This window comes from Schistocerca piceifrons, chromosome 8, assembly GCF_021461385.2.
Source record: "Schistocerca piceifrons isolate TAMUIC-IGC-003096 chromosome 8, iqSchPice1.1, whole genome shotgun sequence".
In the NCBI taxonomy this organism is placed as follows: Eukaryota; Metazoa; Arthropoda; class Insecta; order Orthoptera; family Acrididae; genus Schistocerca; species Schistocerca piceifrons.
The window spans coordinates 406,604,247-406,617,996 of record NC_060145.1 but is presented as its reverse complement, the minus strand read 5'-3'; the positions used below and the strand labels follow the sequence as shown (position 1 = coordinate 406,617,996).

The window sequence follows — 13,750 nt, the reverse complement described above, 5'->3', positions numbered from 1 at the left end:
CCCAGAATAGATCCTGAAGTTGACAACAACTAAGCCCTGAAATGTAGAGCCACAGAGTAGGGAACTATTAAAATACTTGTAGAAGCGAGCTCACCCATAAATGCCATGCAGATATCTAATTAGCGTCGACTGCACAAAAAAGAAAAAAAAAAACGGTTTTACATCCGAGGTCGCATATTTCGTTCTCGGCATTTCCTTTACTAGACGCTATCTACAGCGGAACCTGGCCTATGTCGTCACGTTGTTAACATCGTGAAAATAATATTACCGTTTCCAGTTCAACATATTTAAAGTGCTGTGACTTTTATGAACACGTTTTACGAAACTGTTGACTAGCTTACAGTGTGTTGTTGCAATTATTTTAGTAATAAGATAGGATTTCTACACACACAGTCCGACATTAACTGTTCATCGTGGCATCCCCGTGCGCAAAAACCATGCCGAGCAATCGACTTAAAAGGACGGCCTCTGGCTGTCTTCTACAACCTCTCGCGTCACACTAGACAGACGAATAATTTACTTCTCCTACAGTAGCGACTTAATTCGCTGCTAACAGAGCAGCTTCACCACCACACACCTAGCGAGAAAAATTAGAAGCGATGAATAAGTTTGTCAGTTTTTGCCATCCTCATGGATCTTGGGTGCAAGCACACAGTAATGTGGATGATTGGTGATGCATTTAAACAGCAAATAATTACAAAATCTGGATTGCTAAGGTTAGTATTATTGCTGCATGTGACACTATTTTGTATGATGTGCAAATGTAAGGACAAAAAGTTATTTCGATACCTCTAAACCGAATACAACATTCCAATGTACACAACAGTAGTATACATGTTTTGCATTATAAGAAAAGTGATTAAAAAGGTTTTCTTTCTGCTCCGCGACTGTTCCCTTTGTTACTACGTGTAATGACTTTGTACATATCAATTGTGCATTTCTGCAACTGTGCAACGCGAAAACGAATGAAACAACGTGCAGTATTGAGTTTAGGCTCAGGACGTCTATGACTTTGAAGTTAGGGGTACATATACACTACTGGCCATTAAAATTGCTACACCACGAAGCTGACGTGCTACAGACGCGAAATTTAACCAACAGGAAGAAGATGCTGTGATATGCAAATGATTAGCTTTTCAGAGCATTCACATAAGGTTGGCGCCGGTGGCGACACCTACAACGTGCTGACATGAGGAAAGTTTACAACAGATTTCTCATACACAAGCACCAACTGACCGGCGTTGCCTGATGAAACGTTGTTGTGATGCCTCGTGTAAGGAGGAGAAATGCGTACCATCACATTTCCGACTTTGATAAAGCTCGGATTGTAGCCTATCGCGATTGCGGTTTATCATATCGCGACATTGCTGCTCGCGTTGGTCGAGATCCAATGACTGATAGCAGAATATGGAATCGGTGGGTTCAGGAGGGCAATGCGGAACGCCGTGCTGGATTCCAGCGGCCCCGTATCACTAGCAGTCGAGATGACAGGCATTTTATCCGAATGGCTGAGTCAAAAGATGAGGATGTTTGCAAGACAACAAACATCTGCACTAACAATTCGACGACGTTTGCAGCACCATGGACTATCAGCTCGGAGACCATGGCTGCGGTTACCCTCGACGCTGCATCACAGGAGCGCCTGCGATGGTGTAGTCAACGACGAACTTGGGTGCACGAATGGCAAAACGTAATTTTTTCGGATGAATCCAGGTTCTATTTACAGCATCATGATGGTCGCATTCGTGTTTGGCGATATCGCAGTGAACGCACATTGGGAGCGTGTATTCGTCATCGCCACACTGGCGTATCACCCGGCGTGATGGTATGGGGTGCCATTGCTTACACGTCTCGGTCACCTCTCGTTCGGATTGACGGCACTTTGAACAGTGGACGTTACATTTCAGATGTGTTACGACCCGTGGCTCTACCCTTCATTCGATCCCTGCGAAACCCTACGTTTCAGCATGATAATGCACGACCGCATGTTGCAGGTCCTGCACTGACCTTTCTGGATACAGAAAATGTTCGACTGCTGCCCTGTCCAGCAAATTCTCCAGATCTCTCACCAAGTTGAAACGTCTGGTCAGTGGTGGCCGAGCAACTGGCTCTTCATAATACGCGAGTCACTACTCTTGATGAACTGTGGTATCGTGTTGAAGCTGCATCGGCAGCTGTACCTGTACACGTCATCCAAGCTCTGTATGACTCAATGCCCAGGCGTATCAAGGCCTTTATTACGGCCAGAGGTGGTTGTTCTGGGTACTGATTTCTCAGGATCAACGCACCCAAATTGTGTGAAAATGTAATCACATGTCAGTTCTAGTATAATATATCTGTCCAATGGATACCCGTTTATCATCTGCATTTCCTCTTGGTGTAGCAATTTTAATGGCCAGTAGTGTAGAAATTTTAGCGATGGTCATCTCAACGCGGAATTACAGAGCAGATAACTGTTTGCTCTACGATGTTGGATACGTATAGTGGATTGCCGATAATGTAAACACACATCATGTTGCCGGAACGGAGTTGTTTGGTTTCTGTATTTACGTACACTGTAGCGCCAAAGAAACTTGCACACCTGCCGAATATCATGTAGGGCCCCCGCGAGCACTCAAAAGTGCTGCAACACGACGTGCCATGGACTACACTAATGTCTGAGGTAGAGCTGGAGAGAACTGACACCATTGATAGTACGAGGGGGTGGAGATCTCTTCTGAACAGTTCGTTACAAGGCATTCCAGATATGCTCAATAATGTTCATATTTGGGCAGTCTGGCTTCCAGCAGAAGCGTTTAAACTCAGAAGAGTGCTCCTGGAGCCACTCTGTAGCAATTGAGGAAGTGTGGGGTGTCTCATCGTCGTGCTGGAATTGCCGAAGTCCATTGGAATGCACAATGGACATGAATGGATTCAGGTGACCAGACAGGTTGCTTACGTACGTGTCACCTGTCAAAATCGTATCTAGACTTATCAGGGGGCACATATCACTCCAACTGCAGACGCCCCACACCATTACAGACCCTCGACCAGCTTGGACAGTCCCCCGTTGACATGCAGGATCCACGGTGCAGTTTTAAACGAGACTCGTCCGACCAGGGAACATATGTATTTCCAGCTATCAATAGTCCAGTCGTTGTTGACGGGCCCAGGCGAGGCGTAAAGCTTTGTGTTGTGCAGTCATCAAGGGTACACGTGTAGACCTTCGGCTCTGAAAGCCCATTTCGATATGTTACGTTGAAGGTTTCGCACGGGGGCACTTGTTGGTGGACCAGCATTGAAATCTGCAGCTATTACCGGAAGCGTTGCACTTCTGTCAGGCTGAACGGTTCTTTTCAGTAGTCGTTTGTCCTGTTCTTGCAGCTTTCTCCGGTTCAGCGATATCAGAGATTTGATGTTTTACTGGATTGCTGATATTCACGGCGCACTCGCGAAATGGTCGTCCGGGAAAATCCTACTTATCGCTGACTCGGAGTGCTGTGTCCCATGGCTCGTGCCATGACACCATATTCACTTAAGATTTAAGTGAATACCTGCGATTGTAGCTGCAGTAACCGAACTAACAACTGCGCCAGGCACTTGTTATTCTATATACACTCCTGGAAATGGAGAAAAAGAACACATTGACACCGGTGTGTCAGATCCACCATACTTGCTCCGGACACTGCGAGAGGGCTGTACAAGCAATGATCACACGCACGACACAGCGGACACACCAGGAACCGCGGTGTTGGCCGTCGAATGGCGCTAGCTGCGCAGCATTTGTGCACCACCACCGTCAGTGTCAGCCAGTTTGCCGTGGCATACGGAGCTCCATCGCAGTCTTTAACACTGGTAGCATGCCGCGACAGCGTGGACGTGAACCGTATGTGCAGTTGACGGACTTTGAGCGAGGGCGTATAGTGGGCATGCGGGAGGCCGGGTGGACGTACCGCCGAATTGCTCAACACGTGGGGCGTGAGGTCTCCACAGTACATCGATGTTGTCGCCAGTGGTCGGCGGAAGGTGCACGTGCCCGTCGACCTGGGACCGGACGGCAGCGACGCACGGATGCACGCCAAGACCGTAGGATCCTACGCAGTGCCGTAGGGGACCGCACCGCCACTTCCCAGCAAATTAGGGACACTGTTGCTCCTGGGGTATCGGCGAGGACCATTCGCAACCGTCTCCATGAAGCTGGGCTACGGTCCCGCACACCGTTAGGCCGTCTTCCGCTCACGCCCCAACATCGTGCAGCCCACCTCCAGTGGTGTCGCGACAGGCGTGAATGGAGGGACGAACGGAGACGTGTCGTCTTCAGCGATGAGAGTCGCTTCTGCCTTGGTGCCAATGATGGTCGTATGCGTGTTTGGCGCCGTGCAGGTGAGCGCCACAATCAGGACTGCATACGACCGAGGCACAGAGGGCCAACACCCGGCATCATGGTGTGGGGAGCGATCTCCTACACTGGCCGTACACCACTGGTGATCGTCGAGGAGACACTGAATAGTGCACGGTACATCCAAACCGTCATCGAACCCATCGTTCTACCATTCCTAGACCGGCAAGGGAACTTGCTGTTCCAACAGGACAATGCACGTCCGCATGTATCCCGTGCCACCCAACGTGCTCTAGAAGGTGTAAGTCAACTACCCTGGCCAGCAAGATCTCCGGATCTGTCCCCCATTGAGCATGTTTGGGACTGGATGAAGCGTCGTCTCACGCGGTCTGCACGTCCAGCACGAACGCTGGTCCAACTGAGGCGCCAGGTGGAAATGGTATGGCAAGCCGTTCCACAGGACTACATCCAGCATCTCTACGATCGTCTCCATGGGAGAATAGCAGCCTGCATTGCTGCGAAAGGTGGATATACACTGTACTAGTGCCGACATTGTGCATGCTCTGTTGCCTGTGTCTATGTGCCTGTGGTTCTGTCAGTGTGATCATGTGATGTATCTGACCCCAGGAATGTGTCAATAAAGTTTCCCCTTCCTGGGACAATGAATTCACGGTGTTCTTATTTCAATTTCCAGGAGTGTAGGTTTTCTCGTCTGCAGTGCCGTCTACCACCTGTTTACATATCTCTGTATATGAACACGCATGTCTGTACCAGTTTCTTTCGCGGTTCATTGTATGTACTCTGCAAGCCAATTACTTAGTGTGTTGGAGAGCAAATTCTGTATCAATATTGATTTCCCCCTTTTTAATATACACTGCTCTGCAAAATGACGAGATAGGAAAAGTAACGTAACATATTAACTACTCAGTGGAAGCAAATAAAAGTCTGGGAGCATGCTGACAGAGGTCCCCCAGTCGTGCACAGAAAGCTTGACGCCACATGAATCAGGTTAACGCTACTTTAGCGCGAAATAGGGCTAGTCACGCAACACGAGTCAGTTGGAGGAAGGAGAAAAGACAGAGCGTGTCAATCGGCGAAGAGTTACGGTGCGCTGTGATTGTGTTCTTCCTTACAGTATGGCCTGGAGACAGATCTGGATGACTTCACACGGGGAAGAATCAAGCGGAAATTGAAAGAAGGACGAAGAATGATGACATAGCCCAGTCGTTTGGTATTGCTCACAGCACTGTTTCACATTTATGGGAAACTTTCTGCACCGCAGGCACAGCTGCCACAAGGAAGTGGGGTGGTGGTGCATGGTCAGCTACAGCAGCAGACTACCGCTACACTGAGCCTCTGGCAGGAAGGGAGCCACGTCAAACAGCGGGTGCATGACAGCGAGGCACAGCTTGCTATCTGACGTTCAACAGCGGCGCGGCGACTGTATGGGTGGTGTGACCTTTCAATCCGAGTGCCAGCACGCAGCATTCCACTGACACCCGCTTATCGGTGGCGGCGTTTGCGATGGCTTCGGAGGGACTGGACCAACTAGGAGTGGGGTCGCGTGCTGTTCTCGGATGCGATCAGGTTAAGTCTTAGTAGCGGTTATCGATTTACCGTGACCTGTCGAGGGGTGGAAACACTAATGCACCCAGGAAGTTTATCGAAAATGATAATTTTGGTGGTGCAGGTATTATGGTATGGAGAAGCATAATTCTGCATGAGCGATCCACGATGTTCTTAACATTCTCCTGTACAGCCTATAATGGTTCTTTATTTACGTGACCATTACGGCACTCCAACCCCAGTTCTCGATACCAGTAATGTCGTACTACTTTTCTGCGAAGTAACAGACATATTTTTGTGGCAATATTCACATTTGGTTTTATTAATGTATAGGTACTCCGATGTATCGATATATTACAGTGATATGGTTCTTGTGTGTATTCATTTCTATGAGACTGTCATAATCTTTGACTTACTTGTAACCGTTTTGGCGCGAATGCGCACAGAGCAGTCTTTGTTTCACTTTGCTGAAGTTGTTATTTCGCTTTGTAAAAGAACAGTCAAGTCTTGTGTTTGGTTAAAGTGGAAATTAAATATATGAAGATTGATACAAAGCTGTTTTCTTGATAACGTGACAATTAAGAAGAAGTATATGTGAATTTACAAGAAGTTTAATAAAAATATGGATCGTGAACACCAAGTCAAAAATTGTTTCTACCATACCATTCTTCTAATCTGGGATTGTTTGATCATTAAGAATTTCCTGAAAAATGCATTTGTTAGACCGTCAAATATTGGTAAAATACAGATCTGGACCTTCTAGCAGTCAAAGTGGAATCACCCTAGAATCAACAAGATGAGCCACAACAACTTCCAATCCCGTCTCCGGCCATCCTGATTTAGGTTTTCCGTGATTTCCCTAAATCGTTTCAGGCAAACGCCGGGATGGTTCCTTTGAAAGGGCACGGCCGATTTCCTTCCCAATCCTTCCCTAACCCGAGCTTGCGCTCCGTCTCTAATGACCTCGTTGTCGACGAGACGTTAAACACTAAACACCACCACCACAACAACTTCTACGAAATCTACGTGGAAATCCATTCAAGATAAGTGCCAAAATTAATGACTTTTTTACAGAGACTTCATTATTTCCATTCTGACGATACCATCCACAGTCAATAACTTTGTTGCTGCCCGATAAAGCGAACATATGCTGCATGAGCAACATTATTAATCTGATTTCTAACCTACTTTGCAAGTGGTGGTATTGTTAGAAACCACATCTCAAAAGCCTCCAGCCGCTTATCCAACGATTCTGTCAGGGTCCATGTTTCAACGCCATAGAAGAGGGTGGAAAATACGTAGCAGCGTAGAAGTCTGATCTTCGTCGTCATTGCTCAGCCGTGATTCTTGAAAAGGTTACTTATCTTATTGAAGACAGCCCCGGTTTTTCCAGTTTGATTTCTTACCTCATCAGAAAGATGTATTGTATTGTATGTTAACCGGGGACCTAGAAGCGGCGGAGAGGCTGTGTCCCCACAGCAACCACAGTGGTCCACAACCCCACGACGACTACCGCTGTCCACTTCATCCTTCCGCCGCCCCACACCGAACCCAGGGTTATCATATTTTTCGGCGTCTCACACCAGACGAGTGTAACCCCTATGTTTGCGTGGTAGAGTAATAGTGGTGTACGCGTACGTGGAGAACTTGTTTGCGCAGCAATCGCCGACATAGTGTAACTGAGGCGGAATAAGGGGAACCAGCCCGCATTCGCCGAGGCAGATGGAAAAGCGCCTAAAAACCATCCACAGACAGGCCGGTTGACCGCACCTCGACACAAATCCGCTGGATAGATTCGTGCCGGGGACCAGGCGCTCCTTCCCGCCAGGAAAGCCGTGCGTTAGACCATACGGCCAACCGGGCGGGCAAGATCCCATTGATCATTTATTGTAGTGCCAAGGTACGTGTATTTATGTACTTGCTTTATGTGATTTTGGCCTATCTTAATGTGACATGCAGGGACTCTATTTTTACTGATTATAATTGTTTTCGGTTTTTGAGGGTTGTGCATTTAGACCATATTCAGAGCTTCTTTGTGCAAGTCTATCGACAAGTCTGTCAGAAAATATTACTGTGTCGTCAGCATATCGGATGTTGTTGACATATTTTCCGTTTAAGAGCACTCCCATCTCCACTTCATCAAGAGCTTCCTTAAAGATGTGTTCTGAATAAATGTTGAAAATCAGTGGGGATAATATACAACCGTGCCTTACACCTCGTAGAATTTATTTTCTCTGTCCAGGCTCACAGAAGCCGACTGGTTCCAATTATAAGTAGGTCTTTGTCATCCAAACCATTGCTTCTTAAAATGTCAACCATCTTCCGGTGTTTTACTCTGTCGAAAGCCTTCTGATAATCAATAAAGCATGCATAAATGTCGCAATTCATGTTTTTGCACCTTTGAAATAGTATCTGGATACTAAATAATGCTTTGCGCATGCCAAATGCATTTCTGAAACCAAACTGTGAAGAAGAAACTTGTTCTTCACAGATCTTGTAAATTCTTTGGTGAATGACCCTCAGGAAGATCCTTAGCAGGTGACTCATGAGGCTGATGGTCCTGTATTCACCACAAGTGTTAGCTCCGGACTTTTTGGGCAATGTAATAAATTCGGATTTAAGCCACTCCCGTGGAACGTTACCAGAGTCGTAGATGTCTTTGAATATTGCGGTCAACTATTTTAAATTATCCTCACAGACCAGCTCGAGATTTTCGGCATTCACATTGTCGGGACCACGTGATTTACCATCTTTCATTCCAATTACTGCAGCTTGTACTTCTTCCAGCAGAATTCTAGGTCCTGTTTCGCAATATATTTGAGGAAGTTCTGGCCGGTTGTCATAGAAGAGTTGTTCTATGTATGTTTTCCATGCTTCTTTAAGCTCATCTTGTCCAACTATTATTTTTCCTTCATTGTTCGACAACCTGTTTCCTGTCCTTTTTCTGAAATTTCCTGTCACCTACCTGACTTCTTTATGAATATTGAAACTATCATGCTTCAATTGCAATCTCCCTATTTCATTTCATTGTTCCTGTGTTTCTCTTTCCTTAGCTTCTCGTATCCGTTTACTGATCTCCTTGTTGATATTCTTGTGTTCATCAGGATTACTTTTCACTTTCCTCCTTCTGTCCATCATTTTAAGTATCTCTTCAGTCACCCATGACCTCTTTTTGGTGACACTGGATTACAGATTTTCTTCTTCAACTGATTCGACTGTAGAGTTTACCTTTCCAATTTTCTCTTCGGCGCACAAGTTACCTGACAGAGTATTTAGTTCATTATTAAGATGGACTCCTGCATTTTCTCTTATGGAAGATTCTTTCAGTTTGCGGATATCATAAATTTTGACTCTTTTCTTTTGAACTCTTTTCATTCTGATTTTAAAGGCACCAATGAGAGGAACGTGGTCTGAGTTAATGTTGACCATTGAGAGACAGCTTTCTCTATATCCTTGATGTATCAAGACACAATCAATTTGATTCCTGCTAATATTTTCTCCTAAATCCCTTGGGGACCTCCAGGTGTAGAGACGTTTGGATGGTAGAGTGAAGAATGTGTTAGTTATTACGAATCTCCACTCTCCTGCAAATGCACTGAGTAGTTCGCCTCTCTCATTCCTTTCACCAAGTCCATAGTGGCCTATAATGTCGCCTCCGGGTCCCCTTCCTATTTTGGCATTAAAATTTCCCATAATTATTGTAAGATCTTTCTTCGGTAGTTGTTGTAAAACACTTGAGATTTGGGAATAAAATTCTGCAACTTATTCATCACCATGGTCAGTTGTTGGAGCGTAGACCTGAGTAGTGTTCAGTTGTGCGGGTAGAGCACATCACTCTATAAATCCTACTCCAGACTTGTACTGTGCATTTATTGTTCCTGAGTAGTAAATTCTGTGTTCATTGATATTACAAGAACCTGAACCTGGCCGTCGCATTTCAGTAATGCCCATGATCTTAATGCTCATTCTTTCCATTTCTTGGATTGCATTGTTGATTTTCCCAGCCTGAGCCATCGTCTTCACATTTCATGTGCTTATCTTTATACTATCGTTCAATGATAATCTCTTCTTTGTGACAGCGTTGCTCAAAACTGTCCCCCCCCCCCCCCCCCCCCCCTCCGCCCCGGATATCCAGCTGGGGGACTTGAAACCCCGGAAAATTTGGTTTTGAACACAGCCATGATATGTAACAAGATAAATCCACAGGAACTTTACTGTGGTGGTTTCTCGTTGCATTCCACATTCTGATGCCGTTGACCAACCTGGTTCTTCCGCCTTGAGGGACGAGTTCTCATCCCAAGGGAAACTCACCCGCTCGTCTGGCCTTCAAGGAAGCCATTGGCACTTGGTAGAAGGGGACCACTTATACCGGTGGTCATTCGGTTTTGGACGCAGTTTAACGTCATGCCCGGGACACCGTAGACTCGTGCCAAAGAAAAATCAAGCCCTTGTTCGCGCTACACCTTCGATGAGCTCTGCCTTATTTCTTAAAGGTTTAGGGCATAAATCGATTAAATTATTTCCCAGGAATAGCCTCGTCATTCATTTGTAGCAATTCAGCAAAGCAGTCAAGAAACTAATCAAGTGAATGAGCCAGGAAATAAAATCATTACAGTTTGAATAGCCATGAGTGTCGTAAATAGAGTGATGTTAGATCCCGTCTCAGTAATCACGTTCTTCATGAAAAATTAAGTACATAGCAGCAGGGCTTCTGCAATGTTGCTTGACATGTCGTGGCTACAGAACTCATTCTGTCGTAAAATTTGATAGTTGTTTATACAAACCCAGATCTAATGATAAGGCGAGCTATCCGCTCTTAACTATCGTACATAGGATATTGAAGGATTTGTCTATTTCATGCATTTTGTGACCTGTGTACCGGTTTTGTCTCGTGAAATGCGTGAAATTTACCAAACTCTCAGTACCATAGTTAAGAACAAACCACGATCTACTTGAAGAGTTCGAAATTTAAGCAACCAGTAAATTTGTAAAGCGGAAAGACTCAATACTACAGTCACGACGCTATCAGTAAATCTGTAGATGCACTGCTGCTTAATAAATGTTTTCCACTGTTTCTGATCTCGTCAACAATAGATTTTCCACTGTTTGTTACCTCGTAGACAACATGTTGTTTAATGCATATAGCACCGCTGTGCACTAGACTCAAGATGGCGACCAAAATAAATCACGTCTCGACATCACTATTGCTGCTGATAATATTTACGCAGAAGCCGTTAGAAAGTAACAAATATCACCACCATCTATACATCAGTAGTGGTAAAAAAAACTTTTGTTTTGACCATCGTCTTGATTTTAGTGCACCTTGGCTTTGTATATAATAAACAACGTGTTGTTAGTGTACTTTGCTAAACTGTAAACATTTGACAACAAAAATTCGAAGGTCCATATTGATGGCCACTATTGAACAGAACTGATAATTATTTACATTTAACAACAGACTAGTAAATGAACTAGACGTTCCCTCAAATATATTATACTTCTTTCTCCGCAAGCAGCCTGCAAAGCACGCTGACGCTAAACGATACTACAGAAAATTCTAAGCGTTTTTGTATTGTTACAATTACGTGGTGATGATGAAGTTGGAGGAATGGAAACAATTGTGACTGGCAGCGGTCTCTACAAAATCTGTTTACAAATTAAAGTTGGTTACTTACTTAGATCGGATCACTGGATCTCCCAATACTCCACCTGAAACATACATACAATTCATGAAATTTGGGACTGAGAAATTATCATTTTTTCGAATGGCTTTGAAGTGTGCCCTCTACTCCTTTGTTAGAAAACTACTTGTCTACTATACTTTTCTGGGTGAACATAGAGCAAACTGCAGTTTAACTTGTCAATACCTAATTGATCTGTTGACATCTATCATTCTCTACTTTTGAGGACCCCGTACGCCGTCGTATAACTTCGATGTTTTCAGACAGTTCCCAGCAAGCTGAAAGATTTCAAATTCCTATTTGGAGTATTTGGACGGCGAATCGCCCAATAATCGGTAGAAGACCTTGGTTGGAACAGAGGGATTGCAACTATTTTTAATTTAATTCTGCAATATGCTGCCATTGTCACAGATCAAAAGTTAAAAGTGTACTTGTGTGTGTGTGTGTGTGTGTGTGTGTGTGTGTGTGTGTGTGTGTGTGTGTGTGTCGCTCGCCTCCCTCTTGTCTAGTATTACAGTGGTAATAATACGTATAAAGAAAGGTCAGTTGCATAAGCTGCAAGTATAAAGTACAAATGACTTAAAGGGACGAGTAAAATTTATTATGTTACGTATTCGCGAGATCCACAAGCCAAGATGCAATTTATGGCTTTGAGACTCTACTGTTATGCATAAGCGTATTTCATGACAAGCGGCGGCTGAAGATTATTGCAAAATCTGTAGTCAGTCCCTGCTAGACAACCCATCTACGGTCTCGACCGTTCATTTATGTATAACGAAAAAATCTTCAACAAAAAGTCTCAGACAGGAGAAATGCTTTTCTGTCTTCTCTTGAAGCTTAGGGAAACTTCACTCACTCGAAAGGTGGGTTTATGTTCCACCACCCACTTTGTTTATTCAGTATTGCCAATCGAGTGATTCTGTCACTTTGGTTGCAACCACCTTCAACGTCTACCATCTACAACAATGTTTCCTCCAGCAGTACGTCACAGAAAATATCCATTTCGCCAAAACCTTTTTCCGAGATCAAGAGACTTTGACATGAGTGCAGGCCTTAGAGGCGTACACGTCTACGGACGACAACGCCAGTCCTCACTTTCAAAAACAAGATCAAGAATATCGGTGTTTTATCAACCGGGCGGTTGATTTGGCGAGATGCATCGTCGCCAAAGTTCCGTGTGTCCTCCTTTTAAGAAAAAACTTCAACGTTATATCAGCAGTGATGTTGCTGGAGTCCTATTACTGTCTCGGGTGGAGGTAGGGTTTAACAATGGCCTCAATGTACGTGTTACTTTACCAGCAGAAAGTTAGGGGAACCACAAGATAGAAACCGTGGAGGACAGTACGAACTCTAAAACAATTCCGCACTTTTTTTTTGCAAAGCCAACATACTCAATGAACACTTTTTATCGCATTTTATGACTGTTGAGCAATGAGGACAGCGCTTTTCGGTGTTATGAGTCAATCCATTCTTAGAATACGCAAATACAATAATTATGGCAGTCATTTTGCAGCGCAGATACACGAAAAGCGTGGCAGTGGCATAAATTTCGAGGGCAGAAATTTCTGAACATTTGTTGTAGTTCATTCCAAGGATCTCACCGATGCAACTGATTACAACTATTAACGTCAGAGAATGTTTCCTGGACCTTCTGATAAATTTCACATTCAGTTTTTTCTTCTGTTCTTTCCTAAGCATAGCAAACAGTTGCTCCCAGGTGTTAGATGAAACCGATATGGCATGCGACGGACTTTACAATTTATTCCAAAGATATACGATGAGGTCGCAGCTTTTGAACAAACTAGTTCAGAAAAATCAAAGTTTTCTTCTACCAGAGGAATAAAAACTCTTGGATAGGGACCACGTTACTGTTAAACGGATTTTGTCAGAAACCAACGTTATTGTGACACCGAAGTTGTTGTTCCGAGATCAGATATGGCAAGAAAGCTTCAGACCAGCAGACGGCATCCATAAAATTTAACAGTTCACACAAATGATAGGGTAAATTTTCATCTGTTTTGCCAAGCATCCAACAACTCCACCATACGCTCACTTGAGTGTCACATCAGGTATCGTGACTACACAAAACCTTTCTCCACTCCTCCAAAGATTAACAATTTCGATGTTTGTACGACTTCAAGCTAGTTACTTATGTGTTGTGTTTATCATCTTCACGGATTTTTAT

The 13,750-nt window shown here is 44.4% G+C and overlaps 1 protein-coding gene across 1 annotated transcript in view; it reads right to left on the bottom strand.

Annotated features, from left to right (window-relative positions):
* The window catches only part of LOC124712385, a 719,796-nt gene that overhangs the window by 223,397 nt on the left and 482,649 nt on the right, over positions 1-13,750 (bottom strand). Inside the window, exon 6 of the mRNA XM_047242681.1 lies at positions 11,560-11,593. The gene's annotated coding sequence lies outside the window, so the exon portion shown is untranslated. The remainder of the gene's footprint in view (positions 1-11,559; positions 11,594-13,750) is intronic.